This window comes from Cupressus sempervirens, chromosome 7 (genome assembly GCF_028749045.1).
Source record: "Cupressus sempervirens isolate cs-2001-9-10 chromosome 7, ASM2874904v1, whole genome shotgun sequence".
NCBI lineage: Eukaryota > Viridiplantae > Streptophyta > Pinopsida > Cupressales > Cupressaceae > Cupressus > Cupressus sempervirens.
In genome coordinates, this window is record NC_143124.1 from 304,658,009 (window position 1) to 304,665,349 (window position 7,341).

The 7,341-nt window shown below is 35.2% G+C and overlaps 1 pseudogene; it reads right to left on the minus strand.

Moving 5' to 3' along the window:
- Positions 1-1,061: 1,061 nt before the first annotated feature.
- Positions 1,062-1,483, minus strand: LOC149546618 (ethylene-responsive transcription factor 1A pseudogene; annotated as a pseudogene).
- Between the last annotated feature and the right edge of the window lie 5,858 nt (positions 1,484-7,341).

A 7,341-nucleotide genomic window follows, 5' to 3' on the forward strand; every position in this document is an offset into this window, starting at 1 on the left:
AAACAAACAATTTACTATGCATTTGAACCTTTTAAATCAATTTGTTGGATTACTAACGCATCATATTTTATTGGAATGCAATTGTATTAACCTAAAAGATATGAACAATTTCATGAAATTGAAATTACTCATAGCATTGGCTCGGAAATTGACATAATAATAATAATAATAGAACACAGTTACAATACAAATGCTATATCAAGTTCTATGAAAGTTCTTCGCACCTTCGCATGCACCACTCACAACCATGCAAGATTCACATACTTATTTCTCCTACATGCCTTCCTTGCAAACAAAGCTACTCATACCTTTGTTTGTCCTCAACAATGTTGTTGTACACCTTTCAATCACGTCGTAAAGCTCTTTTCTTGTTCTTGTCTGAGGTCTCTTGGCATTAATCTCTAGAGCATTCATCATGCTTCATTAGGTTTTTCAATACAAATTAGTACACGACTCTTGAAAATTTCAACTAACTATTTCAGAAAAAAGGGGATTTGATAAATTTTACTTATTATGCTAATAGGTCCTGGATCAAAAGGTTAGTCATCCGTGTAGAATCAAGGCAAACATATCAAGCTCAAGGCTTTCCTTTTAATGATAATGAATCCTCTGTGTTCGCAAGAGTAGCCATGAAAGAGGATTGCCCTCTCATCCTAAAACTGATCCAGCAATTGGCTAGGTTCGAACACAGTCATCTTTGTGAACACAGTCAGGCCTCGAATCTGTCCAGCGGAGGATATACCAAGCATTTAACTGTGTGGCAGAGTTTGGACAATCAAACAGATACTTGGTCTCTTGACAAAAGCTAGCCTCTTGGAAAAGCTCGTCAAAAACCGCTCCCGGCCTTTTCTCCCATCAAGTGGATCCATCTGGCGCCAAAAATTTGTGCTGACGTGGAATTAATTTTCACTCATATTCCATAAATGACAGGCGCAAATTTCTTCAATGTCCCATTGAAAATACCAGCTCTGGCTTGTGTATGGGTATGATACTGAATCATAAGACGAACATGCGTTGTTTCTCTTATGATTCAGTATCGCACCCATATACAAGCCTAATCGTCATGACGGAGTCTGTAGATTTTCAAAATGCGTTGTTCGATGGAAAAAGTGGAACATGTTCTGGTCTGTTCCCAGAGGCAAATGTGCCCTCGACACAATTTTGAGTGGAAAGTTGAGGAAGTATGAGGCCCCCTCATTTTGAGAGAAGCTTTGTTGTACGCCATGGCTGTCGCTTCTGCAGTTGATAATGTCCCCAACCAAACCCTCATTCCAAGCCTCGTCAAATCCCTTATTTCTGCCGCAAATTTCCCCCATGGACGCCTTCGAACCGCTCTGTAATGCTTCTCTTTTTCTACTTCTGTTTCACTTCGATTCGGTAAGATCACATCTTTCTTGTCAGGAATGGCAGAATTCGCATTTAAATGCTCGGATTCTTCAAGTAAATAATTGGTCTTTACCTTTGCTGCCATAGGAACAACCATCAATTGTTGCAGATTTCCATTTGATGGCAATCTCATGTGTTCTTCATGGTAAATGAGGCTTTCGACATCTTTTATTGATGACAGTCCACCATAATTGAGTTCTGATCGCCACTCTAATGGCAGAATATTGGAGATTTTATTTTATTTAAAAGAGCAGATGACTACGCCCTCCTCCTCTGCAAGTTCTGACGCGGGAGTTATCCTCCCATATAGTCCACTTTTAAAGTTGCAAACAGGTTTGTGGCAAGCAGTTATGTGGCAACTAGTTGACCGATATACAGATATCATGTAGACGGCGACGGCGCGTGATAGTTCATTCCATTTGAGTTTTATCGATGACGGATCTAGTTTTTTCGGCCCAAGCAGCTGTAAATTTTACCAGCACAAGCACCAGCGTGAGGAAAATTCTGTGGGCTATCACCCAGGTGAAAGCCTATCGGTTAATAAGGATTGAGGACATCAAGTTAAATTACATGGTGCATAGTTTAAGATAGATGGGGAATGACATGTATAAGAGGGATTTTCTAAAATAAAATATTTAATAGGGTTCAAGTCTATCAAATATTTAGTTTAGATCTTAGAGTTTGATAATTAGTATCTATTGTTTATTTTTAAATATACAATCAACATTGACAGATATAATCTATTAGTTATTTCTAATTTTTAATAAAACTTTAACTATAATTATTTTTATTTGTATTATTTTAATTAATTTGAAATCAGAATTACAATCTAATACATTTTTTATAATATGATATTTTTCATTATAAAATGTAGTGTTCTTTATTTCACAAAAACATTCTTCTCCAAGTTTATCTATTTGTGAGAAAGTAAGGTGTTGGAATGAGTTCATCTCATTTGTAGGGATAATAAGTGCAAATTTATAAAAAACTCACTTAATATATCTAACGATGACCTAGTAAATAAATGTATATGATTTAGAATATAATAAGAAATATATTTTAAAATATTTTTGGAATCACATAATGTGATGAATTAATTGAATATGAGTGAATACCTAAAAGAACATAATACAATAATATTGAATATAATTAGATTTATTAAACTATCACATAATAAATTTGTTAAGGTGAGTACACACACATATTTGTGTGTCTATACATACATATATAAAATCATTTACAACTGAATCAATATATAAAAATGGAAAAAGTAATTTAAATTAAATAGTAATAAAATAATATTTTAGATACTCTAAAATGGAAGAGACTTCCAAAATAACATTTAAAATGCTAATTATTCCTCTATAAATTAATTATTCATCAATCATTAGTTAACCATTTGCATTCTTGTAATAAATTAAATCTCTATTAGTAATAATAGTCAACAACACACAATTCAGAGAAGGGAGTGGAGATAAGTTTTGTGCAATCATTATGAACTTTAAACTTCTTTATCAAATCACCAACCAAGAATATAATAGTGCATAAAAAAATGAAATTCCATACATTAATATAATTTTTTGTTCTCAAGTAAAACCCTGTCAACGGAAAACTCCAATGGGGATAATACCCACAAGATCATGCACTAATACGGAATTACCTCTATTAGAAGATATGAATAATTTCCTTTGTCCTTATTCTTTTTCCCTTACCATTCCCATTTCCAATTTTATCTTTTTAAAGGCTCTATCCTACTTCTTAACAACAACATCTTCAATATAATAAGAACTCTCAATCATGTCATTGAATGTGGGGAATACTTCTTTCCGAAGATCATAGTAAATCTTGAGTACAAGAGTGCTAATAAAAATATCAATCTTTCCATTCTTAGGAATTTGGCATGGATACCTAGAGTGTAATCTTCTCCATCTTTTCAGGTATTTAATAAAAATTTCCTATTGTTTTTTTTTAATGTTGTATAAGTATAACATGGTAACAAGGTTTTGTACATCATATGAGTAATGTTGAATAAATATTTTTGCAAGGTTGTCAAATGTCTTACGAGGAGAAGATAGTTTAGTAAACTACTCCATCAATTGTTGATTCAAACTTCTAGGAAAGAGCCTCATGAGATATGTTTATTCATGCATAAAATCCATGCTAAGCATATAAAAATGTCTAACATGATTCTATGGACCACCATTATCATCATATTTTTCATATTTAGGAACCTCTATATCCCTTCGAAATGACATGAAAACAATTTTTTCAAAAGGAAGAGCACATATGGTCTCAAAAAAATCGGTTTCAAGTTTTCCTTTCTCCATTTACATATGTGCAAGTTAACATAATAATTTTTGAACTTGTAGGACTTAAGCATAAGTCTTCTAAGATATTTGTCTTGTTGAAATTGTATGAAGTCCTCACTAGTAATCTCACTATTCACTTTGCTTCCATGTAATGAAGGTTGTCCTTCATGGGATGGATTGGGTAGAGATGTAAAACCTTCAACATGAGATCTTTGAGTCATTAGAGGGCTATTGTTTTTGAATTAAAAGCAACCAAAACTAGGGGGCTAGCCCTTAAATAGTCAAATTGGTCAACTACCAATAGATAACCATCAACCAAAACTACCCCCTACCACTTAGTAAAACAAAAAAAGGTTTGGACCCATAATTAAAAGAGTATTAGTAGTCCTAACATACATACTGCCTATATTAAAACTAGAATAGATACAAATATGTATAAACAAAGGCATGACAGCCTTACACCCCTCCAAGTTTAGCAACCAGCAGATAAACAACATGAAAAAAAAGGAGGGAACCATTAAGGCTTCTTAGCCTCCTTCCTTCCTAGGAGGATGTTTACCCAATCTTCTGCAAGGAAGTAAAACAACATTTTTGAATCCTCCTTTGGCAGATCTCCCTCTATGTCCTTTAGCAGGTTTAGTGTGGTGGTGGCCGCATGTGTCACTTTGATAATGAACTTTGTCAATAGGCACATTCTTTACTCCAGTGCATGAATTCTTTCCCACACCTCACTGCGAACCTTCTTCATGATTTCCAAATTGACCTCATGTATGTTGCTACCTAAAAACCATCCACTTGCATCATAGTAAGTTCTTGCACAATCAGGGGGTTAGCATTATCCTTGGAAAAATCCCTAACATGGCAAGAAATCGTTATGGGGGAGGGAACTCTATCCATTAGATCAAGGAACTAGTCCCTCATTAAGTCTACACACCCCAACCTAATGGTTGTCAAAACATACGACACCTCCTTATTCTCCATCATCCCCTCTCCTGATCAAGATTGTGAAGAGTCTGAGACCTCCTCCTGCTCCTCCTCCATTCTTCCTACCCAAAAATTTGATGCCTTCTCTTTCATCATCTATTTGGGATGACTTGTATCTTCTGAACCCATCTCCTCCTCTTGCGAGGCACCCAGTTTCAATTTCCTCTTAGCATTTCACTACGCCAACCTCCTTGACCTTCTCTAGTTCATTCTCTTTCCCTTAATCTTGTCTTCCTTTTTTCCCAAGCGGGTAGGGTTCAATTCCATAAGTGACCCTCTAAGCGAAGGTTGTGGGGTGGGGGCTCTGTGACCCTTGATCCTAAGGGGAACCACTCAGGCCTGGGGGTTAGGAAGGGAAAGAATATCAATCTCCACAATTCTAGGGGGGATCAAGGTGAGGTGAAATTGATACAACATGAACATTAACCCTTGATTTAAAATGGTAAAATTAACACCCTTTCTCATTTTTTCTTTTACATCAGTAACAATGTTCACTAACTCATGCAATAGAAATAATAGAATGGAAACTAAATCACAATTGAAAAAATGATCTAGGAGAGGAAAGTGGTAGTAATAACAGATAGCATACCTCCTTTCCAAAGTTAGATACTTCATCAACATAAAAAAAAACTCATTCCATGGCTCAAGGAGCTTCTCCAGCATAAAACCACCTCTATGCCAAATAGGTTCCTCCCCATCCAATAAGAAGCATTGCAAACTCACTTCATTGGCCACCCTTGTCACCTTTTGCCACTTCCTACCCTTCATGGCCAAACTCGTCGCCAAAGAAACCACTTCCTTAGATATGTAGAATGAAATACCATTTATCATAACTCTACGGTCCTCCTAAGAATTGAAAAATTGCATGGAACAATTTTCATTGTGCCCATTAAGTGCTTCCATAAACATAATGAAACTATCTTCCTTCAACATATACCACACTAATGACTTCCTCACATGCTCCTTAATCATGGATGCATAAGGTCACCACCCATCTCTGCAGTTTTCCCTAAACCTCTCTTCTCCTTTAGGAACCCATAAACACTTCCTAAGGACAACTTCAAACTAAGGCAAAAAAACCCTTAGGCAAAAATAATGACCATTATTATTAGTAATTATAGTAGCATCCTTAGTAGAAATTGAAGTCATGTGTCGACCACCTTTATCTTTCTCCCAATCTTTTCCATCATTCCCAATACACTCTAATCATTTAAAATTTAAACCTTTTCTCTACCCAATGTATGAGAAAATGCATAGGAAAATCGTTAAAAGACCTTTCTTCTCAAACTTCAAAATTCTTTCTTTTTTAGGCCATGTTAATTTATTATTACCAGTACCATTTCCATCAATCCTAGCCATCTATCTTATTGGTCTAATTTTTCGTAGTGCAGAGAAATTTCAAAATTTTAGTGAAAAATCATTTAAGTCATTGTATTATGTAGATTAGGGTTTCCTTCCTTATATTTTTCAAATTTTTTAGGTCGCCCTAGTCTTGCCCTGGTTCATGTGTTGCTTGAATTCTATTAAATTCTCAAGATTTGTCATCAACACAGTCATTAAAATACCCTATGTGTCTAAAAAACCCTAAGTCTTTTTCAAATTTTCAAAAGGATTTGCAAAATTCTCAAGTTCTTCCCTTTACGGTCTTACAGTTTAGGGTTTCTCATAAGAATGAAAGACCTTCTTACTCGTGTTTCCATGATCGCATTTTATCATGAAGCATAAAGGTGTAAAGAAGTTCATGTTTTACGGGGATACACTTTTTCTTTTCATAGTAGTAGAACAATTCATTTTGAGGTTCCTTGATCATACATTTGATTCTTGGGTGAAGAGGCATAAAGGCTTTTTGTTGCTTTGAAAGTGGTCTTACGGCCTTATGGTGATAGGCTAAGTGCAGGAGCAAAAGAAGCTTGAAAACGTATTCTCGGTCATACATTAAAGTGTTAAGCGTGTGAGTGTAAAATGTTTTAAAGGAGATGTGTCATGTCACTTTATGGGATTACAAGTAAATAGTTGAGAGGAGGGGCCAAAAGGTATTGAGTTTTGATCTACATACCTACATTCTAATGAATGGCGTAAGGGCATAATACCCTGACATGGCATAAAGGATGGTCTACAAGAAGCCATAAAGTGTTTTACAATTCTACGTGTAAAGGAAACTCGTAAGAATGAGAATGAGGTTCAGTTTTGTTTACATGCCTTTGCTTCTTAGACTTGTAGAGAACTGTAAAGCCATGTTATAATAGTGATCATGCTAAGTGGAACTTGATGGGAGTGAATCAAATGGTTCCATGTCATACATATCAGATGGACCCAACCCACATGGCAGATGACTTAAGTTCTTCATTTTGCATGTGCTTAAAATCAACAGCGATGTTCTTTCCCATTTCTCTAAGATTCAATCTGAGTCATTGATAAGTGAAAGATGAAATTTCTAATTACACCTTTACAGTTACAGGGTAAGCATATGAATGAATAGCTATTTCATTTCTTTCTTCATGGTTATGAGTTGAGTCTGAGTGTATAAGTGTAATAGAATAGATAGAGGAATGAAGACAAGGTTTTATGTTTCTACAAGAAAGGAGAAATGTAAGAGAGGGATGCCATTTATAAAAGCTTTTTGATGTTATGAGATTAAGGTAACTCGTGCAGATGTAAAGGA